At 39.4% G+C, this 24,459-nt stretch overlaps 1 protein-coding gene across 2 annotated transcripts in view; it reads left to right on the forward strand.

The window, feature by feature from the left end:
* LOC136872076 (inactive pancreatic lipase-related protein 1) overlaps positions 1–24,459 on the forward strand; it is a 344,511-nt gene that overhangs the window by 146,700 nt on the left and 173,352 nt on the right. The window lies entirely within an intron of this gene.

A 24,459-nucleotide genomic window follows, 5' to 3' on the forward strand; every position in this document is an offset into this window, starting at 1 on the left:
CAATTGTCACAGCTATTCTCCTAGAGATGTTAGCAATGTGTAAACAACGAACTGGTGATCACGCTCAACATCTTACGGCCGGAAAACTTGATTGTGCCTTCTCTTCCATCTAGAGAGTCAGCGGATTATAAGTGCAACGTCAGTCCTTGATACAGATCTAGCTAGTGGACATTGAGGTATATTACTGTTGCTCATGTTTGTATATCTTGGTTCCGGAAAGCTTGTTCATTTCTGTTTTACTGTAACCTTTTAACTCTTAGCATCCTGTTTTGAGGACAATTCTTCGACCCTATTTTGACAATAGTTTTCAAGGTCCTTCTTAGTATGCTATTATTATAATTAAATAATTATTCATTATTAATATAATAATTATGCTATTATTATACCGAAAACTGTTAGAGAAGTCTCTGGAAAAAGCAAGGGGCGTTGTAGTGGGTGGATAACCAATAAAGATCATAACATACGTGGATGATGTAACGCTATTAACGGATTCAGAAAAGGTTCTACAAGTCATGTTGGAGAAATTTTGAAAGAATGGGCAAAGTGGTTGGAGTAAAGGCCAGGGTCGGTGATGAGAGTACGAAAGGAGGAAACTGCTGTTAATATAACACCAGAAGGAAATAAAACAAAACATGTAAAGCCATTTTGTTAACATGGAATGAAAGCTGTACAGGAGAAGAAAGAAGCAGAATATATACGGGAAATGAAACTTTATGTTAGGTTTCTTATTTACAAATTTTCTATCTGATCTCCCTTGATCAACTTTTTCAATTGGGTTTTCGAAGTCTATGAAGCCTTTCATGTTCTTGCTGGCCCTTCGCTTTCTTTCTCCGATAAGCTCTTCTGCGAAGGCTGGGATCTCCTCCGTTTTTCCCTCCCATTAGAATTGAGGGGCTTGATTATCTTGTTGTCCGGCTCCATGGCTAAATGGTAAACCTGCTGGCCTTTGATCACATGGGTCTCGGGTTCAATTCCCGGCAGGGTCGGAAATTTTAACCAAAATTGGTTAATTTCACTGGCACGGAGGGTGGGTGTATGTGTCGTCTTCATCATCATTTCATCCTCATCACGATGCGCAGGTCGCCTACGGGAGTCAAATAAAAAGACCTGTATCTGGTGAGCCGACCTTGTCCTTGGACACTCCCGGCACTAAAAGCCATACGCCATATATATCTTGTTGAACTTCGCCCTAGAAAATAATAACAATAACCATCACCACCACAAGCACCACCTCTATTGTCATAATTAGGGGATGGATATTGTTCAAATATAATCTATTTCTCGTTTCCATTAGGACGATGTTCAGTAACTTCGAAATTAATTCTGCGATATAACAAACGATAACAACACGTTTCTATTTTGCATTATTTTGCAATTTTTGCCGATTGGGATGATCAATCATTATTTAAACTTTCAAGAATTATTTTTTTATTATTTTTTATTTTTTGCTAGTTGCTTTACGTCGCACCGACACAGATAGGTCTTATGGCGACGATGGGACGGGGAAGGGCTAGGAGTGGGAAGGAAGCGGCCGTGGCCTTAATTAAGGTACAGCCCCAGCATTTGCCTGGTGTGAAAATGGGAAACCACGGAAAGCCATTTTCGGGGCTGCCGACAGTGGGGTTCGAACCTACTATCTCCCGAATACTGGATACTGCCCGCACTTAAGCAAGAGGGTTTTAGGTCAATATTAGTCTTATAGCATTTTAAAGAATTATTTCGATCATTTTATTTTCTGTAAATTTATGCCTGCATTCCTTACTGCAGACTAATAAAAGTACAATTAAAAATTATACTATTGTTTTCATATGGTCAAATTTACTAAACATCTTTCATGACCAAGCAACCTGACCAGCTGTTGCTGGTGACTAAGAAAGGGTAAAGAAAGGATTTATTGCTTTAAAACTTGTTTTCCGAAGATATGTACAGGAAGGCAACATATAACGCTGATAATTAGGAGGAAGTATTTCTTACGTGTCTCAAGCGCAAGGAATGCACCAGCCTTCGCACCCGCCTTTATAGCCAGTCATTCACCTCCGTGTACCTCAAATCCAAGAACAAATAGAAATGAGAAGGGACTGGAAACAACACTTTTCGCTTCAGTACAGAATTATTCTCTCAAGTTGTTCTGTGCAAGAAAAATACCAAAAGAGAAACCATCACAAAGTGCATTTTTAATTCAGTTACGGAATGAATTTGGAAAAGACGTGTTTACAACTGATGAGCGTGTTTTATTTTGTACATTGTGCGGTATTAAAGCGAGGGCGGAAAGGAAGTTTGTTGTACAACGGCACATTAAATGAGAAAAACACCTAAAAACTGTGAAGAGTGCGAAGAAGAACAAGTGTTCCTAGGGTCTACATCAAGCAAATCATTATGCAGATATTTATATGCACTTTCCAAGTAAATTAGGAGATAGAGTTGAAATAGAACCAAAGTATTTTAAGAAATATTTTGTTGAAATCTGGCAACTTTGCAAATTCTTTCCTGTCCTCTTTTGTCATAGATCTATGGAATGCAGGCAGATTCCCCACCCCATTATAACCCACCCGAATTCTTTCGGTATTAACGGTACATGCGTGCGCGCTGGTTTGACTGGAAATTTCCTCTAAGTGCACGCATTTTAACGCAGTATTCTACTAACAGAAAAGTTTTAATGTTCAAAGAAACTGTTAAAGTGATTCACCAAATTGAGAATGGAATTAAGAAAAGCTGCATGTGTCGTGAGTTTGACCTTGTTAATTCCGCAGTCCAAACGATCTGGAAGAACAAGGATAAAATTATTGCTGCATTTGAACAGAATGGTTCGAAAATTAAGCGGCTACGAAAACCTGAACGGATCTACATGGATGAAGCATAATTACTGCATTTTCATTTTCCAACTCACAACACTGATAACACGAATCTAGGTTACTACGACACTCGTTTATAACAGCACATTTTTGGTCCCTTGGATGTCGTTATAACCGATGTCGTTATAACCGATGTCGTTATAACCGAATTCTACTATAATTTTTTCTATAAAAACAAGAGCTGTGGAGTGAATGGAAGAGGGATATATTAATAAAGTAAAACCATTCTTACAGTCACCAAAATTCAGTTTTGTCAGATACTTTGTAGTCATTTTTATATACAGTATTTTAGAGCATTTTTCCATAAATTTAACGGGAAATTTATTGATGATTTTCAGTGATATTCTAGATCGTCGACATCCCATCCCTAGTCATAATGAACCATCCATCAGTCACAATTAAGTGACGTGGTGTAGAAATTTAATAACCTAACTGAGTCTGGCACTTCTTTTACGTACGCGTGGCAAATATTACGTCTTCACTTTCTTTAGTTAACTCTTGTACACTTCCAAACCAGACTGTACGTAGTTTTCGAAACCTAGAAAGTCTGTTTTAAACACTTTAAAGCCCTTTGTTGATTTCTTCCTATTATGCCCTCCAGCAGTCGAAGCTTCTTTCTACAGAGAGTTTGAGCATGGAATGACCTAAAAACTCTGCTCTTGTTTCCAATACTTAAATAATTTTATTTGTCTTAATACTGTTTGTAAAATCTTCCTTTGATGAGTTGAATAAAAGTAGATATATAAAGAACGAACTTTTGAGAAGTAACCTTTGCTTTAGATGGAAAAGCCTTTCGCTACAGTTATTAAAGACAGTCGAGTACAGCTATGAAGCGCCAAACACGTATAGTCAAGTGTCTGGAAGCAGACGGCAACATTTTTATCAAGTGTTTTTTTAAATCAACAGAAAATTGAATTGTAGAGACTTCACTGCTTACAATCAGTGTAATATGTGTTAGTCTAATACTTCATTAAGAGGTAATAAAATATTCTATAGATAAACGATAAAAAACTTTTTTTCTTAGTTTCTAAATTTGCAATATTCGTTTTCCGATGATTGCCATTACAGTGAAGGTTGGTCGAAGTTCTTCAAGTTACACGCGATCACTGAGGCAATATCCGAGTTTGAAATGGAGGCAGAAAATAACGAAGGAACGATGGCAGATGATTGTATTAAAATAATTTAGTTTCCTTATTATGCGGCTAGAAAATAAATAGCAAGTTTTGAAGAAAATTACTTAAATATTGATACTGAGATATATTTCATAAATGTCCGACGACAGAGGCAATAAGAAAATGTTTCTAATTTTAACAGTAAGTATAGTTTATTAAATAAGCAAATAAAGGCCATAATCAGAACACTCAAATGCATACGCGGTATATCGTGGAGTGTACGTCCAACCCTTGCCCCGTTTCTACACGGGGTCGGGTTTGATGTGAGATGAATCTTCTTAGCGATAATTTACCACCAGATGCCCTTCCTGACGTCAACTTCATCAGTGAGATTAATGAGATGAAGTGGAGGGCGTGATATATGATAGTAGAAAGGCTACATAGCATACCCCTGTCAAAGAGCACCAAGGGGTCTGCTCAATGCTTAATGTCACCATCCAACGGACAAATCACGGTGTCAATTCCCTCACTCCATGTGAACACTGTACAGTGGTTTGGAATTGAATTCAGGCTTTTGTCAGGGCAATCCAATAATTAGACATTGTACACCACCACCTTCTCCTGCGGGCCAATATTCTCACGGTGAAACATTTTTCGACCAACGGGATTCGAACTCGCGATTATAGACTTTAACTATTATGACTGCCAAGCCGGCTGCAGTGCAAATAGCGGAATATTTTACTCAATTTATTGTTGTAGCTAATTTCTTGTTATTTCATGCCCTGGAAATGAAGAAAGTACTAAATGAAATTTTTAACCATTTCAAAAAGTCCAATAGGAAAGGCAACTCTTACGGCAAATGATTTAACACTAAGAAGGATCTGCAAGAAATGAACATCATGGATCAAGATATCCACAGCAGAACAAGATATACACATTTGAGGGGTTCCTAGAGCCAGAAACAGCGACCAAAAAGGAACAACATTGGACGGCTGAAAAGAAAGAAGCTGTAAGTAAGAGAATGAAGGAATATCGGCGTCAAAGAAAATTGAAATCATGAAGAATTATCTACGTGGTCTATAGTTGGCCAAAATAGATTGTGAATTTATTGATATTGGGTATAATTTTTACTGAACTTTCAATAATTTTGTTTTAAAAATATATTTAACATACAGGACAAAAGCAGTACTATGTATTTATGTATTTATTGATGAAGAACATTACAGGCTTTCGGCCCAAATACACGTTCTAGTTACAAAAAAAAAAAAAAAAAAAGAAAGAACTGAATCTACCATGTGAACTCTCACATGGGCGGAAAACCGGGCCACATGTAAGAGTCACCTTTATAACTACCTTGTTCTCTTTAAAATGTAAAAAAGCAGTAGTACAGTATCAGCAGTAGAAATTTCGTACGAATGGATCATGGAGTTTAGATGGGTAAACTCAAAGGCAAAGTCATCTCCATACAGGCCATGAAGGCCCTTGGAGGAGTGGAAGATAAAGGCTTCTACTATCCGTAACCTCGGCAGTTGGTGGGGTGGAGCGGTCAGCTCAACACCCGACCACCCATGTCCCCAAGAATTAACCTGGTCTCATCTCTGGTGTAGGCTGTGTGCTCCTGCGGTAGTGAATATATCGTTTCTTAAATTTTTCAACTTCTGACGGGGAATGGAACGCTTGGACGCTTAGTGCACCAAAATTTGTCATGGGTGAGGTCGGCACTACTTGGTTTCCTTAAAATACGAAGTATAGATACCAATAAATCAAATTTCAAGATAATAATAATAATGGTTCCGAGTTTTCGTGGATCACAGGGGTGAAAGAAGGTGCGGGCTGGAATGGATCTATCTACGAGAGACAAAGATTAATTTAAAATTTTAAAATATTTCTTTTCAGAAAATTAAATGTTAACAAGCAATATTTCAGGTACGGGTAGTCAGGTACAAAATAGCAATTTTGATACTAGCATAGAAAATCCAAGGACTGGTAATTTACAAGTTTTGTGCTTCAAGCTCCAAATTTAAAAGTTTCCAAAGTCGCTAATGTTGCGTTTAGATAGATAAGGAGAGAAATCTCCCTAAACACTTTGCTCATACAGTTACAAATTTACGGCCTTCCCAAAGGCACTACTCAATATTACACAAATACCAGAAAAGAGCTTACATGCTCTCCAAATTCAACCAAGGAGACAGCGTTCCCAACCCTTACAGCCTGATTAAGCAACTTTTAAGTTTACATTATAGATTAGAGCTTCTTTGCTCAATAGAATCAAATTATTAGGGCTCTCTAGGCACACCCTACAATTTACAACGCCATGGTAATTACCTCTCCTATTACACAGGGGTATCTATTACCCACACTACCGGGCCTACGTGAAGAAGGACAGGTTACATTACAGGCCCAAACACAAAATGTATGGAGGCGTACACTTGCGCTCCTTGAAAACCAAGTTTAAAACCCTACTTGGGATTGCGGCACAATGATACTGAGGCTAATCCCAAACTACTGAGATTACTAGAAGGACAAGTTCATTTATGATTTACAGGAGAAAAACAGTTACAAAAGCGTAGTCACCTAAAGATAAATTGAAAGGGAATTTGAGAGGGTAACGCACTCCCTACCTCCGATTTACAGTTTCAAGTCTCGACTAACATGGTTTTACGTGAGAAAAAAGAAAATTTACATTTTTAGAAAATTGACGATTACATAGTTAAAGATTAGAACCTTCCCCTCGGGTGAGTTTGCGGAGATAGCTACATAGAAAACTGGTGGCCATTACCTGGGCTGATGTTCTGCCTGCCGAAGAATGAGGAACTCCGCCTCCTCTCCTAACACACTCAGAAATTCGACGATCTATCAAACAAGTTAACTTGAAAAAGCCGCAGCTTTTATACTGAAAGGAGGGTTCAAGAAGGCTCTGGACTAAATCCGGACACACCCTCTCATTTTATTACATAATCAATAGTTACAAGAAGCTTGTGATTGGCTGAAAAAATAAATACAGAAAATTTGCCATTGGCCAGACTCAAAAGCTGGCGGGATGAGAAGGAAGTGTTGCAAACCTTGAGGTACCAAAAATAAGAAAAGTAAATTCAGTTCAGAAAACCTATAAAAACAAAATTTCTTCAAATCCCTAATTATTCCACTTTGCACTTTGTTTACTAGAGAAATCTATGGAGAAAAGTGCGAACTTCTGGTGATACACCAAAACAAAACAAAGAAATCCAGTCAGTTTAGGAAACTTTAAAATAACCAGCTCTCAGCCCAGGTAAAAATCCCTGACCTCACCAAGAATCGAACGTGGGGCATCCGGATGAGAGGCAGGCAGGCTATCTCTAGACCACGGGGTTGGCTTTAATAATAATAATAATAATAATAATAATAATAATAATAATAATAATAATAATAATAAATTACATAAATACCATTTTCATCATCATCATCATCATCATCATCATCTGTTTACCCTCCAGGTTCGGTTTTTCCCTCGGACTTAGCGAGGGATCCCACCTCTACCGCCTCAAGGGCAGTGTCCTGGAGCTTCAGACTCTTGGTCGGGGGATACAACTGGGGAGTATGACCAGTACCTCGCCCAGGCGGCCTCACCTGCTATGCTGAACAGGGGCCTTGTGGAGGGATGTGAAGATTGGAAGGGATAGGGAAGGAAGAGGGAAGGAAGCGGCCGTGGCCTGAAGTTAGGTACCATCCCGGCATTCGCCTGGAGGAGAAGTGGGAAACCACGGAAAACCACTTCCAGGATGGCTGAGGTGGAAATCGAACCCACCTCTACTCAGTTGACCTCCCGAGGCTGAGTGGACCCCGTTCCAGCCCTCGTACCACTTTTCAATTTCGCGGCAGAGCCGGGAATCGAACCCGGGCCTCCGGGGGTGGCAGCTAATCACGCTAACCACTACACCACAGAGGCAGACAAATACCATTTTCACGAAATAAAAATGTCAGGTGTCCCAAAATCTCGAGTCTGTAAGTGTAATGAAGATACATTTATTCAGTAAATCTTGTATAATGCTGTATATTCCTTTGTCTATGAAACGGAAGAGAAGCAGCGTTTTCTACGGACAAATCCTGAGAATGGACTAGGGGAGGTTAACACTGAAAATAATAGTTTTTTGTGAACAAGAGAACCAAAGTACGCTGAATTCAAGAGGTACAAAGGGATCTGGAAAAAATGGGAATTCAGGTACACGAGATATACAACAGAGTGTTTAAATGAAAAATTCAGGCTTGCGCAGGTTTTTAGGACAGAACTAGGCCCAGAACAAAATCATAATGGACAGAGGTGCGAAGATGGTTACAAAGTATGAGAATGAGAGAATATTGGACAAGGAGAAAGACCAGAAGAAATGAAGCTGATGCGAATTAATCTGGTCCTCAGATGGCCAAAACGAAACGAATAATTTTTCTGTGCAAAACTAGACATCTATAGTCTCAATACAAAATACGGAAAAATCAACAGAGTCCCTCACTTCAAATACCTGGGCGAAATTCTCGAACCAACCGGACAAGAGAAAATAGCCCAAAACAACCGAGTCCAAAAACTCAGAAGAGCTTATGGGAGAACAACAGAAATCTACAACAAAAAATGTATGTCTCTCCACGTTAAGATTAAACATTACAATACTGTAATCAAACCTGAGGCTTTATATGCAGGGGAAACTCTAACGCTTCATAGAAAGGGCGAGCTGGAAAATATCCTAAAAGAAGAGCGAAAAATCATGAGTAAAATTTTAGGACCAGGACACACGGCAGAAGGGTACCTCCTCCAAACCCGGAAATCCACAGAAAAATTATCTAATATTGCGGCAGACCTCAGGAAAAGAAGGCTGAAATTGTATGGACATGTTAAGAGGCTTCCAGAAAATAGATTAACCCACCAAGTTCTTGAAAGAGTAGATAAACTGAAGAATTTCCCTTGGATACAACAAACAAAAGTGGACATGAAGAACGCACAAATTCAACCTGAAGACATTTTGAATCGAAATTTTCTATATATATTGACAAGTGGGAAGTTACTCCAGAGAATGAAGTACCAAAAAGAGCAGGTACCAAGTGGACGGAAGAACAGAAAAGGATCTTTAGTCAACAGAAGAAAGCATCCTGGATCCTCCGCAAACGAAATCATAAATAAAGCTTCATGTGTCCCAAAAGGGACCATTCACGTATAATAATAATAATAATAATAATAATAATAATAATAATAATAATAATAATAATAATTAAGCGTGTCTACTGCTCCGATCTCTCCGATCTCCCCTGGTAGCCGGTCAGCGGAGCACGTAGTGGCTGCTCCTAGAGCAACGAGTAGATAATTCATACTAGGAGAGAGTGCACAACACACAATCTATCTCAACAGAGAATGATCTTATTACAATTAAATTATTTTCATAAACGAAATGGCGACGTATTATATCCCGCATATTTCATTTGTTGCGCTATGTTGAGTTGATAGCAAGCGAGCAAGGTTAGCTGAGGCTCTGAAGCGTGCTCCTGAGTTTTTTTTTTTTTTTTTTTTTGTGGAAAAGAAAATACGTGAAATTCTACTTCAGCAAGACCTTGAAACTCAAGAAGTTTTAGTAGATTTTATAGAGATTAAATTTAATCTATAAATGTAGATTAAACACCCGAATGTTTCTTTAAGTAGAATTTCTAGTTGTTGAGCCAAACATTTTGAATTTTAAATTCAATCTCTATAAAATCTACTGAAACTTCTTGAGTTTCAAAGTCTTGCTGAAGTAGAATTTCACGTATTTTCTGTTCCACAAAAAAATTTAGTAGCACGCTTCAGAGCCTCAGCTAACCTTGCTCGCTTGCTATCAACTCAACATAGCGCAACAAATGAAATATGCGGGATATAATACGTCGCCATTTCCTCTGTGAGGTAACTTATCCGCTTCCACTATTCAGGTAATTGGTATGAAAAAGTTAGTCATGAGGGTAGACGTCAAGTCCCGGTTGGATGATCAAGTCTCAGTTCACAATACACTGCTGACAGAAGTTCGATTTTTTAGAAGAAAAAATGTATGTTATTTATGAAACTTCCGTGAAATATCCAAGTGAATGGTGTTGAAAAATCAGGCAAGGCAAAAATTATTGGCTGATATTGTATAATTTCCCTCCGTGGATATATGATATTTTTTACAATTTGTTTTACGTCCCTCCGACAGAGATAGGTCTTATGGTGACGATGGGATAGGAAGGAAGTCACCGTGGCCTTGATTAAGGTATAGATTTGCCTGGTGTAAAAAATGGTGTCCACCTCTGTGGTGTAGTTATTAGTGTGATTAGCTACCAACTCCGGAGGCGCGGATTCGATTCCCTGTTCTGCCACGAAATTTGAAGTGTTACGAGGACTGAAATGGGGACCACTCAGCCGCGGGATGAGTAGAGAGGGGTTAGATTTCTTCCTCAGTTATCCTCGAAGTGGTTTTCCGTGGTTTCCCACTTCTCCTCCAGGCAAATGCCTAACTTAAGGCCACGGCCGCTTTCTCTTCCTTGTCTTCCTTCCAGCATAGCAGGTGAGGCCACCTGCACGAGGTACTGATCTTCCTCCCAAGGTGTATACTCCCCGACCAAAAGTATAGTATCAAAACGATTATAAAGCAGGCTGTTGCAAAGCCGGCTGAGGCCGGTAATCAACGAGCGTAAGCAGAGATCCAGTCGGCTGTGGTATAGGCCTACTGACCAGGTTCCTTATGTGGCACCAGATGGCAGCAAGTCCGCATGTCAAAACAAAGTTCATGTGCAGTATCCACCATAGAAAGACAACCGCAGAGTTACGGCGTTCCTAAAAATATTTTATGGATTTTCAAAGCATATTAGCCACGTGAGATTCATAAATGCTTCTGGTTCTCGCTATTGCTGTGATTGGATCTCTATTATACCCAATGTATGTATACCGAATGTTTGATTCAGAGTTCCCAATACTTAGGTTATACAAAACTTTACAGCACAAGTAAGTAAGGAAAGCTGTGAATAGGGCACTATATCGCATTACGTACTGTATGCATAGAGGCGCGCAGCCATCTAGATGTGCAATATATCTTCACTATACACACAGTTTGCGAAGTGCACCACCTGCTCCTACAAAGAGAGAACGATATGTTAGCGGTGATGGCGCTTCCACTTCAGAAAGATACTGAAAGGAGGTGAACAGGAAAGGAAGAAACGGAGGAAACGATTGTGGGGAAAAAATATAAACTTCCAACTGTTTATTTTCGTCAAGGATTACTCTCTCGTGATAAGAATTCTGTACTTTATGTTGCCGCGAGCTTTATGTTACTGGTGCGGCTTCTGGAAATTCAAGTCCGGATAGTAAATCTGTATTGGAAATTAACTGCTACGTGCTGTCACTACTTGTTGGGTTTAAGTTCTATATACTTGCCCTCGTTTCAACATGGATACGTTTTCAAGAATCTGCTTTCATAGAATCCTGGTGTTGTCAAAAGTGGAAATGTTTTTTTGTTTAAATGGTTGGGGGCAAACCGCCGACTAACCATTTGTTCGCTTTTGGATGCAAACAGCCGGCCCCACAGTCTAGGGGTAAGTAGCCTGTCTCGTACGCGGAGGTCCCGGATTCGATTCCTGGCCAGGCCAGAGGATTTTACCAGGATCTGAGGGCTGGTCTGAGATCCAGTCAGCCTACGTAATAACATTTGAGGAGCTATCTGACGGTGAGATAGCGGCCCCGCTCTGGATAGCCCAGAATAACAGCTGACACGAATCGACTCCCTGGCCACGTTTCACTCCATAATTTTCAGGCCTTTGGGTTGAGAAAAGGTCGCTTGGTAGGCCAGGGCCCTTCAGGGCTGGAGCACCATGGAATACTTTTTGGATGTAAACAATTCTAGAAGAAGGAAAATTTCAGGAAGTTCTGGGGTTGCTGGAGCCAGTGAGTTTCATTTCGAGTTTTCGCTGGATACCTGTCCTGACGACACGAGAAGACATAATCTAGGATTCTATTATTGAACTTCGCTCCCCCCTCCCGCCCCCCGCCTGCGTTGAACTATGATCTAAAGCTACAGCCGTACTGGTGTGTCATAACGGTGTGTCGTATGCTGATCATTGCCGGATGCTCTCGATTTACCGTATGTTTGGAAAAAGAACAGGAATTAGAACACGAGGTGAAACGAGAGGTAAGGGACATTTTCAAAAAGTGTATAACAGGAAGTATCTCTGAACGTGAGAGCTAAACCATGTAAGTCACATATTATTCATTTTATGAAACTTAGCTCTCATTTTATTTTTATGTCAATAAAATAATAATTAACCATTTTAAGTGTAAATTATATTAATGAATGTGTTCAGTGATCAAAATTACATAAAACATATCTAGAACAATGATGATGATTTATTGCCTTAGTCACAATAAGCAAAAATGCTCTACAACTGACGTTTTTTCTCTCTCCTGTAAAATGACTAACAGGTACAAAATGAACAGATCTGCCGACAGTGGGTTTCAAACCCACTATCTGCGGAATGCAAGCTGACAGCTACGTGATCCAATTATTATTATTATTATTATTATTATATTTATTATTATTACTATTTTATTGTTTCGTTTCGGCCAAAGAAGGACCACGTCATTTCAACTGTTTCCTTTGAGCTTTAATGTTGGTCCACTATTCCTTCATTCGTATACGGTGTTGCTCCTTTCGCTCTTCCGTCCATGCCTTTCCAGTTTTCAGCTTCGGCTTTAGTTGAAAACTCTGATGTTCTTGGAGTTTTTCTTAAGTGGGTCACGCTCCTGGATATTTCAAATGAGATTGAGATATCTTGCAGACCTTTCTGTACCTCACTGAACCATGCCCCCATTTGCCTTTTTTCTCTTGTGAAATATGCAGATGGTCATTATTACAACTGAAACGGATAACTACGTAAATTCTGGCAAAATAGCCAATGTACAGACGGTCGTTGCGATTATATTTATATAGATGACAGATAAGCATGGGCACGTTTGAAAGTGCAAACCTTTCGAGATTTACTGCTCCTAAACGGTACATCATACCAACAAACGGTTTGCACCCTCAGACGTCCCTTTTATCACTCTACATGTTTGGTGTTAAAACATTTTCTCGTATCTCACATATTTATGGGTTCGATTGAGTTACGATATTTGAATGGGGTGAAATTTGGGTACATTTTTATCATTTTACATTATTTTTTACATACTTATGTGGAAGCTAGAATCATGAAATTGGGTTCGGAAATAGCCATTGGTCGTGTCAATGTGAGTGCCAAATTTGATGACTCTACCTTTCATATAAGTGTGTCAAACTAAGTAATACACGTGTAAAAAGCACAAAATTTACGAACAATTGAAATATACAGCCAAATCTACCCTATAAGGGAGAGGGAGACGACAAAATATCACAGGACCAAAGTTGTAGATCACTCGAAATTGAACGGAGATCGTGCCATCCGTTTTGTGATAGGACTTACCGTTTAGCCGCGAAATACCTCGAAACGAAGGTATGCACCGTCATTAAATTGCCTATATTTCGAACACTTTTGATTAGTTTGTTCACTTTTTGATGCAAATGCACTGATTGGCGTCGTAGCAGAAATCGCTTTCAATAGTTTACTATGTTTTTGAACTTGGCTATGTTACTGCAGTTCACATGATAATTCGACGTTAAATTTGTCACCACTAACGTAATCTTCTTGTAAAGTCTTCTTTCTCCTCGGTTTCCTCCTATGGTTCCCCAATTCTTCCTCACCTCTCACCTTACGTTTCTTTTTAGGAGTATTTTCCTTCATTCATCATTACAATAAGGAAAAACTGCATCCTGTTTGAACTGGTTCCATGAAGGATAAATATCACAATCACAAATGCTAATAACTAGCTCTCTACAGTCCCGCCAACGTGCGAAAGGTATTCGTGTGACATGGGACAATATCCACATGCAATAGTTACGGTACATAGCTGCGGAATGTTGAGAGACATTGACACGCAAACTTATTGGGCTTGGACAAAAGAAAGAAGTTCATCAAAATATACTATAATAAGTTAAAGTATTACCATCACATTAACAGACTGCCCGACTCGTTGGCTGAACGGTCAGCGTACTGGCCTTCGGTTCAGAGGGTCCTGGGTTCGATTCCGGCCGGGTCGGGGATTTTAACCTTAATTGGTTAATTCCAATGGCACGGGGACTGTGTGTATGTGTTATTTCATCATCATCATCATCATCACGCCGCGCAGGTCGCCTACGGGAGTCAAATAGAAAGACCTGCACCTGGCTAGCCGAACCCGTCCTGGGATATCCCGGCACTAAAAGCCAAACGATATTTCATTAAGAGACTAGTTCATTTTGTCTAAAAATGTAAATAAATTACCGTGTGTATTATTTAAAATACCTTCTTAAGATATTTTTATAAGTAAGGCGCTACGACTAGGGATGGCAACGATATATCGGTTTTTACGAAATACCGATATTTTCCTTTCGATTTATCGGTATATCGATATCGAAATTTTGATTCGATTTACCGAATAATATATCGGTTTTTCCGTAAATGTATCGTTTTTCTTTGAATTATTATTTTCATAAATACATCCGCACTAGAGAACGCCGATAATTCTTCAAGAGATGGTGCTAGTGAAAGTGGAATTGCAACCTGGAAATATCCAATTTCATCAACACCTTGCTCTGAGCCTCTGATAGGCTGGATTATAATTCGAATACAAACGGTGGAATATGTAACACCGTTGCCTACGTGATTAGTAATAAGGCCTCCGCATGGCAGTTTACGCAGCGTGAAATACGTTCTAGTTCCAGAGTCGCCGCTAGACTTCGTGTTAGCCCTACATTGTTTAACAACACAGGCGTATAAGGAAACTGTGAAGCAAAAAGGTAAGTCAGTGAGTTTTTATGTGAGATAAGCCTTAAAATTAATTATAAGAGGCGTTGATTTGTGTATTCAGCTTGGGGTGAGTATATGGTTTATATTTAAACGTAACATTAAGAAAATAGAAGCCTCCGTGACTAAGGTGGCAGCGCGCCGGCCTCTCACCGCTGGGTTTCGTGGTTCAAATCCCGGTCACTCCATGTGAGATTTGTGCTGGACAAAGCGGAGGCAGGACAGGTTATTCTCCAGGTACTCCGGTTTTCCCTGTCATCTTTCATTCCAGCAAGACTCTCCACTATCATTTCATTTCATCTGTCAGTCATTAATCATTGCCCCAACAAGTGCGACAGGCTTCGGCGGCCGACACAGTTCCCATCCTCGCCGCTAGATGAGGCCTTATTCGTTTCATTCCTGACCCGGTCAAATGACTAAACAAGCTGAGGATTTACATTAAGAAAATGTTTTGTGCATATTGATAAATATGCAAGAGCCGAGAGAGTTTATTTTGTAAACATTATATTCACAGGATGTTTAATGCGCGTGATAAATAATGGTTTATTGCTGTGTACCATTCTGCCAAAGTAAACTTCAGAAAGGTAGTGGCATTTCCTTCCACGAGCAAATGTAGAACTACGAGAAAAATGGGTCAAAATTATATCATGTCGGGGTGACGAGAAGAATAGCATGTGGCAACCTTCCTCGAAGTCTGTATTATGTAGTGAACATTTTGAAAACACATGCTTCAGCATTTCTACTAAATCTAACCGCAATCAATGCTAACACTTTTTTCAGGGTATCCATCATATTTGCATGGCAAGACTAGGCTATGTACTGCTTCTAAAATGTTCTCATTCCTCACCTGAAGGAGGAGGCGGGCCTCTTAGACAGTGACGCCGTCTCTCAGGCCGGGAGATTTGTCACTTTGAAGGAGATGCTCGGAGAAGGTGAGAGGGTTAGTGGCCGTGGCCTATACTTAGAATTGTTCCGGCATTCGCCTTAGTGCAGGAGAATGGAAAACCACGGAAGACCATTCTTAGGGAAGTCGACAGTGGGGACCAGCCGTGAGGTCCAGCCCTGTCCCGTCTTCCGAATACAGAGGTGAAGAGCCACGGTAGAGCCGTGGCCACCCCTCCTCTGTTCGGTTGGCCGGTCGGAGTGCAGAACTGTGGGACCACGGGCCAGCCGTGGCCACTTGCGGACCGAGACCCACTCTGCATTCATCGACGTACGCTATGTGAATACTGCAGTATTTTAAAATATGCTATGGAGTATTTTCATTTTTATTAGGACGTGAACTTTCCGGTTGCAATCATACTACCTCATATTGAATTACTGGGTGGTACATTTATTTTTCTTCATTAAACGTCACAGAAATATCAATTTCCTACTCAAAACGCAATGTTTTATGTTTGTAATGTGCTTTTATCTGCATGTTATTTTCGTAATGCCAATTGGAATCGTGCTGAGGAATAGAGGGAAAACCTGACAACCAGCGGCGCCATTTGAACTGCTGCTACTCTGTCAATTCAGTACTTGAACAGACCGTGCATGTATACTCCGCACGGCCTAACTTCTAAATTGAAGTTTCGTAAAACAAATGAGCATCGCCTTCCCTCTGTTGCCAGCGCGCTACGCCTGCGAGAACAGCTGATGCAGTATGACCGCGGTAAACAGCCCTTGTAAATTGTAATACAGTACTCAGAAAAACGAATGAATATGGATTGAAAACAAATTCACAAGAACTACACTTTCTAACAATGTCTGGCACTAAAAGAGACTGTATTATTAACAATAAAAGAGAATGAGGAAATAACACATCACTAGCGGCTAATGGCTGGGACAGAAAGGAGGTTATGGCCTACAAAGGGAACACTCTACTGATCTCAGAGTCACTGGAACCCTCCAACAATATGACAAACACACTAAATATTGAAGGAAAATGCAAAAGATCGCGAACCGTACCGAATACCAAACACGCTGAGAGAGATAGGTTAACCACGTGGCGAATGTATATATTAGAGTTGGCAACTAGGTTTCGAGATCGTGCTCTGCCGATATAAATCGATATGAATGGCAGCTTGGGATTGGTTGGATGTCTATGCTTCAGCGCATAACCACCAGACAGAGCCAAAATCTGCTAAAACGTCAATTTAGAAGTAGAGCCGTACGGAGTATAGAGGCCTTTACTTATCTCGTAGGTAACGATAACATCTAGGGACGTTCCGATATACCGTACTAAAATATCAATATTTCCTTCGATATCGACATGCCGATATTATCCTATTATCAAAACAAAGTATCGATATATCTCGATATCAATTTTTTTCATAATACAAGGACTTGAAATTATATTGAAGTTCTATAAAACGGGGACCACGACAGTTCCAAGAAAAACAAGATAATTAAGGGAATAAAATATAATGACCAAAATATTTTGTGTACAATGGTATTCGCAGTAAAGTACAAAACATCAAAACCTAATTCAACCATGAATTCTAACACTTTAAGTGTATGAGTTATTGTTATTCACCAGAAAAAAGACCAATGATATCTTTATTCCCAGAATGCAATGATAAAGCCATAAATACTTGCACGGTAGATTCTGCATCATATTCTTAACTCTTTTCGGCCATTCCTACTAATTTACGAGGTTTATACGGACTTCATCAAGCATTACTGACACTTTTTTTTTTACTCTCTTTCACAGGTGTACTTAGTTCTTTCAAAATGCCAATTTTTCAGGGTCTATGCCTTGACTGCTGGCGCCTATTGACATAAGTATATCTTGTGGCTGAGGGTCAATGAAAATTTGCGTTTCGGAAGTATAACCCTAGCACCGTGCAGGCTGGTGCTCATCTGAAATTAGCAGTCGTTGATGGATATATTCCATGGATAATTAAACCGCGAATTCCAGTAGCAAGATAAACTCAACCAACCAGTCGCGTGCACAGGCAGAATACCAATATTGATATATATGCATTGAGGTCTGATGATATTGTTGTTGGTCTTGATTCTTAGGTTATCATTAACGATATATCGATATCGTTTGAATATACTGATATATTATGTGCTATAAATATCGATTATCGAAAAATAAGTTTTCAATATATCGCAATATCAATATATCGGTATTTAAAATTTGTTTGCCATCCCTAAGCGTAGAGCCATGGCAGAGCCGTGGCCACTCCTCTGCTCGGTCGGTCGGTCGGTCGGAGTGCAGAGCTGTCGGACCAGTGACCAGCCATAGAATAACCCTAGCAACCGTGCAGGCTAGTGCTCATCTGAAATTAGCAGCCGTTGATGGATAATTAAACCGCGAATTCCAGTAGCAAGATAAACTCAACCAACCAGTCGCGTGCACAGGCAGAATAAACCAATAGTGATATATATGCATTGAGGTCTGGTGATATTGTAGTTACTCTTGCGTTACGATATATCGATATCGCTTGAATATACCGATATATTATGTGCAATAAATATCGATTATCGAAAATAAGTTTTCAATATATCGAAATATCGATATATCGGTATTTTTTTAAAAACTGCCATCCCTAGTATTAGTTACTAATTGATTTTATTGTGTATGTACTAGGGATGGCAACGATTTATCGGTTTTTATGAAATACCGATATTTTCCTTTCGATTTATCGATATATCGATATCGAAATTTTGATTCTATTTATCGAATAATATATCGGTTTTTCCATTAATATGTCGTTTTTCTTTGAATTATTATTTTCATTAACAACATCCGCACTAGAGAACGCCGATAATTCTGCAAGAGATGGTGCTAGTGAAGGTGGAATTGCAACCTGGAAATATCCAATCTAATCAATACCTTGCTCTGAGCCTCTGATAGGCTGTACTATAATTCGAATACAAACGGTGGAATATGTAACACAGTTGCCTCCGCATGGCAGTTTACACAGCGCGAAATACGTTCTAGTTCCAGAGTCACCGCTAGACTTCGTGTTAGCCCTCCACCATTTAACAGCACAGACTATATGGAAACTGTGAAGGAAAAAGGTAAGTTTAGGTGAGATAAGCCTTAAAATTCATTATAAAAGGCGTTGATTTGTGTATTCAGCTTGTGATGAGTATATGGTTTATATTTAAACGTAAAGTTATGAAAATAGAAGCCTCCGCGAGTCAGGTGGCAGCGCGCCAACTTCTCACCGCTGGGTTTCGTGGTTCAAAACCCGGTCACTCCATATGAGATTTGTGCTGGACCGGTTTTTCTCCGGGTACTCCGGTTTTCCCTACCATCTTTCATTCCAGCAACACACTCAAATATCATTTCATTTGTCAGTCATTAATCATTGCCCCAGAGGAATGCGACAGGCTTCGGAAGCCGGGAAAATATCCTATTCTCGCCGCTAGATGGGGCTTAATTCGTTCCATTGCTGACCCGGTCAAATGACTCTAAACAGGCTGTGGATTTACATTAAGAAAATGTTTTGTGCATATTGATAAATATACAAGAGCCGAGAGAGTATTTATTGTAAACATTCTATTCACAAATGTTTATTGCGCGTGATAAACAATGGTTTATTGCTGTGCACCATTCTGCAAAAGTAAACTTCAGAAAGGTAGTGGCATTTATTTCCACGACCAATGTGGAACTACGAGAAAAATGGGTCTTAATTATGTCATGTCGCGGTGACGAGAAAAATAGTATGTGGCAACCTTCCTCGAAGTCTGTCGTATGTAGCGAACATTTTGAAAGCACGTGTTTTAGCATTTCTACTAAAACTAGTCGCAATCAATGCCAACACTTTTTTTCAGGGTATTTGCATGGCAAGACTAGGTTACGTACTAATACTAAAATGTTTTAATTCCTCCCCTGAAGGAGGAGGCGGGCCTCTTAGATGGTGACGCCGTCTGTGAGGCCGGGAGATTTGTTACGGCGAAGGAGATGCTCGGAGATGGTGAGGGTGTTGGCGGCCGTGGCCTGTACTAGGAACCCTCCCAGCATTTGCCTTATTGCAGAAGAATGGAAAACCACGTAATACCATTCTCAGGAAAACCGACAGTGGAGACCAGCCGTGAGGTCCAGCCCTGTCCAGTCTCCCGAATACAGAGACGAAGAGCCACCCTTCCTCTGCTCGGTTGGCCGGTCGGAGTGCAGAGCTGTTGGACCACGGACCAGCCGTGGCCACTTGTGGGCCGAGACCCACTCTGCATTCATCGACGAAGGCTCTGTGAATACTGCAGTGTTTTAAAATATAGTATGAAGTATTTTCATTTTTATTAGGATGTGTACTTTCCGGTTGCAATTATACTACCTGATTCGTATGAGCTCATCTCGAATTACTCGGTGATACATTTATTTTTCTTCATTAAACGTCATAGAAATATCACTTTCCTACTCAAAACGCAATGTTTTATATTTGTAATGTGCTTTTATGTGCAAGTTATTATCCTAATGGCAATTGGAATCGTGCTGAGGAATGGAGGGAAAACCTCACATCCAGCGGCGACATTTGAACTGCTGCTACTTTGTCAATTTAGTACTTCAAGAGACCGTGCATGCTGAGGCCTTTACTTATCTCGTAGGCATCGATAACACCTAGGGACGTTCCGATATAATAAATATCGATATTTCATTCGATATCGACATGCCGATATTATCCTACTATCAAAACAAAATAGCGATATATCTCGATATAAAATTATTTCTTTTCCAAAATACAAGGATTTGAAATTATATTGAAGTTCTATAAATCGGGGATCTATTAACAATATGCAACTTGTTTGAAGCCATCAAGAAATATTTAATTTGTTTGTACCTATCTGTACATAATACTGAATGATTAAAAATTTTAATTTGTTTGTATATAATTCCGAATTTGATTGATTCCTTACTTTATAAGGTAAGGCGGCAGCTAAGAATTTAAGTCCGTTAAAATGTGCAGCATGCTTGAAGCCATCAACAATGTTTTGATTTGTTCGAATCTGCTTCTATGTATTACTAAATGATTGGAAAATTTCATTTGATTTTATGTCATTCTGAATCCGGTTTGCACGTAAATTTGAATGTTTCAACAAAATAGTTAACCAAGAGACGTAAGCGTGGTAAGACCTCTGTAGTGTAGTGGTTAGTGTGGTTAGCTGCCACCCCCGGAGGCCCGGGTTCGATTCCCGGCTCTGCCACGAAATTTCAAAAGTGGTACGAGGGCTGGAACGGGGTCCACTCAGCCTCGGGAGGTCAAATGAGTAGATGTGGGTTCGATTCCCACCTCAGCCATCCTGGAAGTGGTTTTCCGTGGTTTCCCACTTCTCCTCCAGTCGAATGCCGGAATGGTACCTAACTTAAGGCCACGGCCGCTTCCTTTCCTCTTCCTTGTTTATCCTATCAATCCAATGATAAAACCATAAATACTTGCACGCTAGATGCTGCATCATATTCTTAACTATTTTCAGCCATTTCTACTAATTTACGAGGTTTATATGAACATCAAGCATTACTGACACTACTTCTTTCACTCTAAAAAAGCTATTTATTCAGGATCTATGCCTCGACTGCTGTCTTGTGGCTGCGGGTGAATGAAAATGTGTGTTATGGACGTATAACCCTAGCAACCGTGCAGGCTAGTGGTCATCTGAAATTAGCAGCCGTTGATGGATAATTTCCATGGATAATTAAACCGCGAATTCCAGTAGCAAGATAAACTCAACCAACCAGTCGCGTGCACAGGCAGAATAAACCAATATTGATATATATGCATTGAGATCTGGTGATGATATTGTAGTTACTCTTGGGTTACGATATATCGATATCGCTTGAATATACCGATATATTATGTGCAATAAATATCGATTATCGAAAATAAGTTTTCAATATATCGAAATATCGATATATCGGTATTTTTTTAAAAACTGCCATCCCTAGCTACGACATTAAAATATACGATGTTTTTAGACATTTTACGATTTAACATATTTAACATATCGTTAACTTCGTTGAATTTTCCCTCGTTGTGGGAAACTTTCTTCAATAATACTTCCAGCAAGATATTAAATAAAAGGTAAAGTAATAATAACTGTCAAGATAAAGTGCATATTATAAATAACAATTGTCCAAATCGATGATCACGGGAATGTCTGCATTCATTGCCAAGTCGTTGTAGGTGAAGATGACGGCAAACCATTTCGTACAAATTTACTTTTAAGAGATTATTAAATAGCGATTATCGTGGTCTTTTAAATAAAGAACTCCCATCTGCAAACACAGTCAACCAGTCACAAAGAAATGGAAGATACCATCTACTACGCGTGAGACATCTATCGGTAGAGTTTTAGGATATTCCTATTCTCACACAGCATCTTCTTTCTATTTATATATATAAGCGTTTTGTCTGTACATTGCTCAGAAAAAAAGAATGGTATTTATGTATCGGTCATGTCCGCAGTAACAAGGAAATGCACTTTTTACTTTTCCGTAATTTATATCTGTCTGTCTGCATGTACGCGCATCAAGAGAAAACGGCTGAAGAGAATTCAATGAAAATTGGTATGTAAAGTTGGGGAATAAGCCACTACAATCTAGGCTATAAATCATTTTATTCACACTGAGTGAAGTGGTAGTTTATGGGAAGGCCTAAAATTTAATTCTCAAATATTTCTTATTAATGATCCTATCGATAAATACTACATAACTAAAGTTATATATAATTACATTTTCGATCATTTATGTCTTATACATTTTTGCCGTATCGGCTATGATAACGGAGATATTCATGAATTTGTGTTTGTGTTGCTAAGTCCATATCAACGCCGAGCCACGAGAAAATGGGTAAACACATCGATATGTAGAGTCGGAGAATAAGAAATTACAGTTTAGACCATAAATAAGTTTATTCACTCTGAATGAAATGGCGATTTCGAGGAAAGCGCCCAACATGTTATTTTTAAGTACCTTGTTATTGGTCCTATCGAAAAGTACTATATAACAAAAGTTATAGAGAATAACATTTTCGAGCATTTATGTTCTATTCAGTTTTATCGTACCGATTATGATTGGTATTTCAGAGTCGGAAGAAAGCTACTCTAAATGTGAAGGCCTACAATAAAGTATATCATTCTGCCTTAATACTGGCAGGAAATAGCTGAGGAGTTATATAACTTTCTTCTTTAGCATGCCATTCTTCTGGTTCAAACATTTTCTGATACTGTTGGTACGTAACACATTGGTTCGTCATTGTATTCCAGCTGTTCGTTCCCTACTCTGAGGCCTAATTTGAATGAACAGTGTGCAAACTGAATGAAATAGTGGCAGGGATGTGTTCACGGCTGTCTGCGGCCTGGTCATTCCAGCTCTGGAACTTTAGACTAATAGATCGGCAGCGTAGTACTGTTCGTTAAATTGGGGAAATGAGCGGGTTTTCATTTGATCGAGTATTTCATATGGCATTAAGTTTAATCGCGACATTCCTACTGACGTCATTGTAATGACCTATGTTGATTTCAGTTGAAATAAAACAACAAAGACAGTCTTTCTGAGGATGTAAAAAGACAGGTGGAGAGTGAGTGTCTGCCATTATAATGAAAACTGCAAGAGGGCCTACCATTACAATGAAAATTCAACCCAATCTTCCCATGAGAGAAGATGTATGTTGACTTCCTCGTCGCATTTCTGGGGTAACGTTAAGAGCTATGCATTTTAATACAATCTTACTCAAACGTGTACACTACCAGAGCTATAATTCTGTATACAATGTAGAATTCCGTAGCGAAGTACGGGTACATCAGCTAGTATTATTATACATCTTATCTCATCATCTGCTCCTATATCTCTCGCTATCCCAAACAGAGAGGAAGGTCATTTCCATGCTGTGAAAAAGTATATTTATTGTATTTTTGTGGTACTAGACTGTACTAGATACATCGCAGGCAAACAAAAAGGGTAGAGAAAATTAGAAACAGAAGTTGTGTAGCAAATCCTATTGTATTTCTCTGTCAGACTGCCACTGTTGATATTGTATTGTATTATGTATTGTCATCATTCCTCCTATTGTTCCCCATTCATTCAGGTCTCGTAATTACTGCTATGTGCAACATCTATTGTGAATGATGATATCTGGTTCTCTGTACGACTCACTAGCGATCCGGACGGGAGTAATTTTGAAATTATGGTGAAAGGTTTTATAATATTTCCTACTAGCTGTAGTATCCATCGCTGACGTGACAAACATAAAGCATGTGCAAAGTTATCTCACTTACCAGCTACTTTCCGCCAATATTCAGTCATACTCGGGACGCAGCAGTAATCTCATCTATCGGAAATGGGCGGCAAGAGAAGAGACAAATCACATCACATCACTGGTCAATGTAATGTTATTGTTCATAAGTTCTTTTGAGCTTTCGTTATTGTAGGCCATCACATTTAGTTTTCTTCTGACTCTGGGATATTAGAGCATCTAATGTAAAGGGAGTCCTTCCTTCTTTTATGACTCCCTCTTGTTTTATTCGTCAAGCGATCGTTCCTTTATGATTTTATGATTTTTGCTGATTTTTATAATCATATTCACAATTTTCCTTGTCGATCTGGATCGATAACCATGCGGTTTTACACCTTAAGACAATCACGTCAAAAACCATCGAAAGTTAATACGACTGAACAATATTTCGTT

The sequence above is a fragment of the Anabrus simplex genome, chromosome 1 (assembly GCF_040414725.1).
Source record: "Anabrus simplex isolate iqAnaSimp1 chromosome 1, ASM4041472v1, whole genome shotgun sequence".
NCBI lineage: Eukaryota > Metazoa > Arthropoda > Insecta > Orthoptera > Tettigoniidae > Anabrus > Anabrus simplex.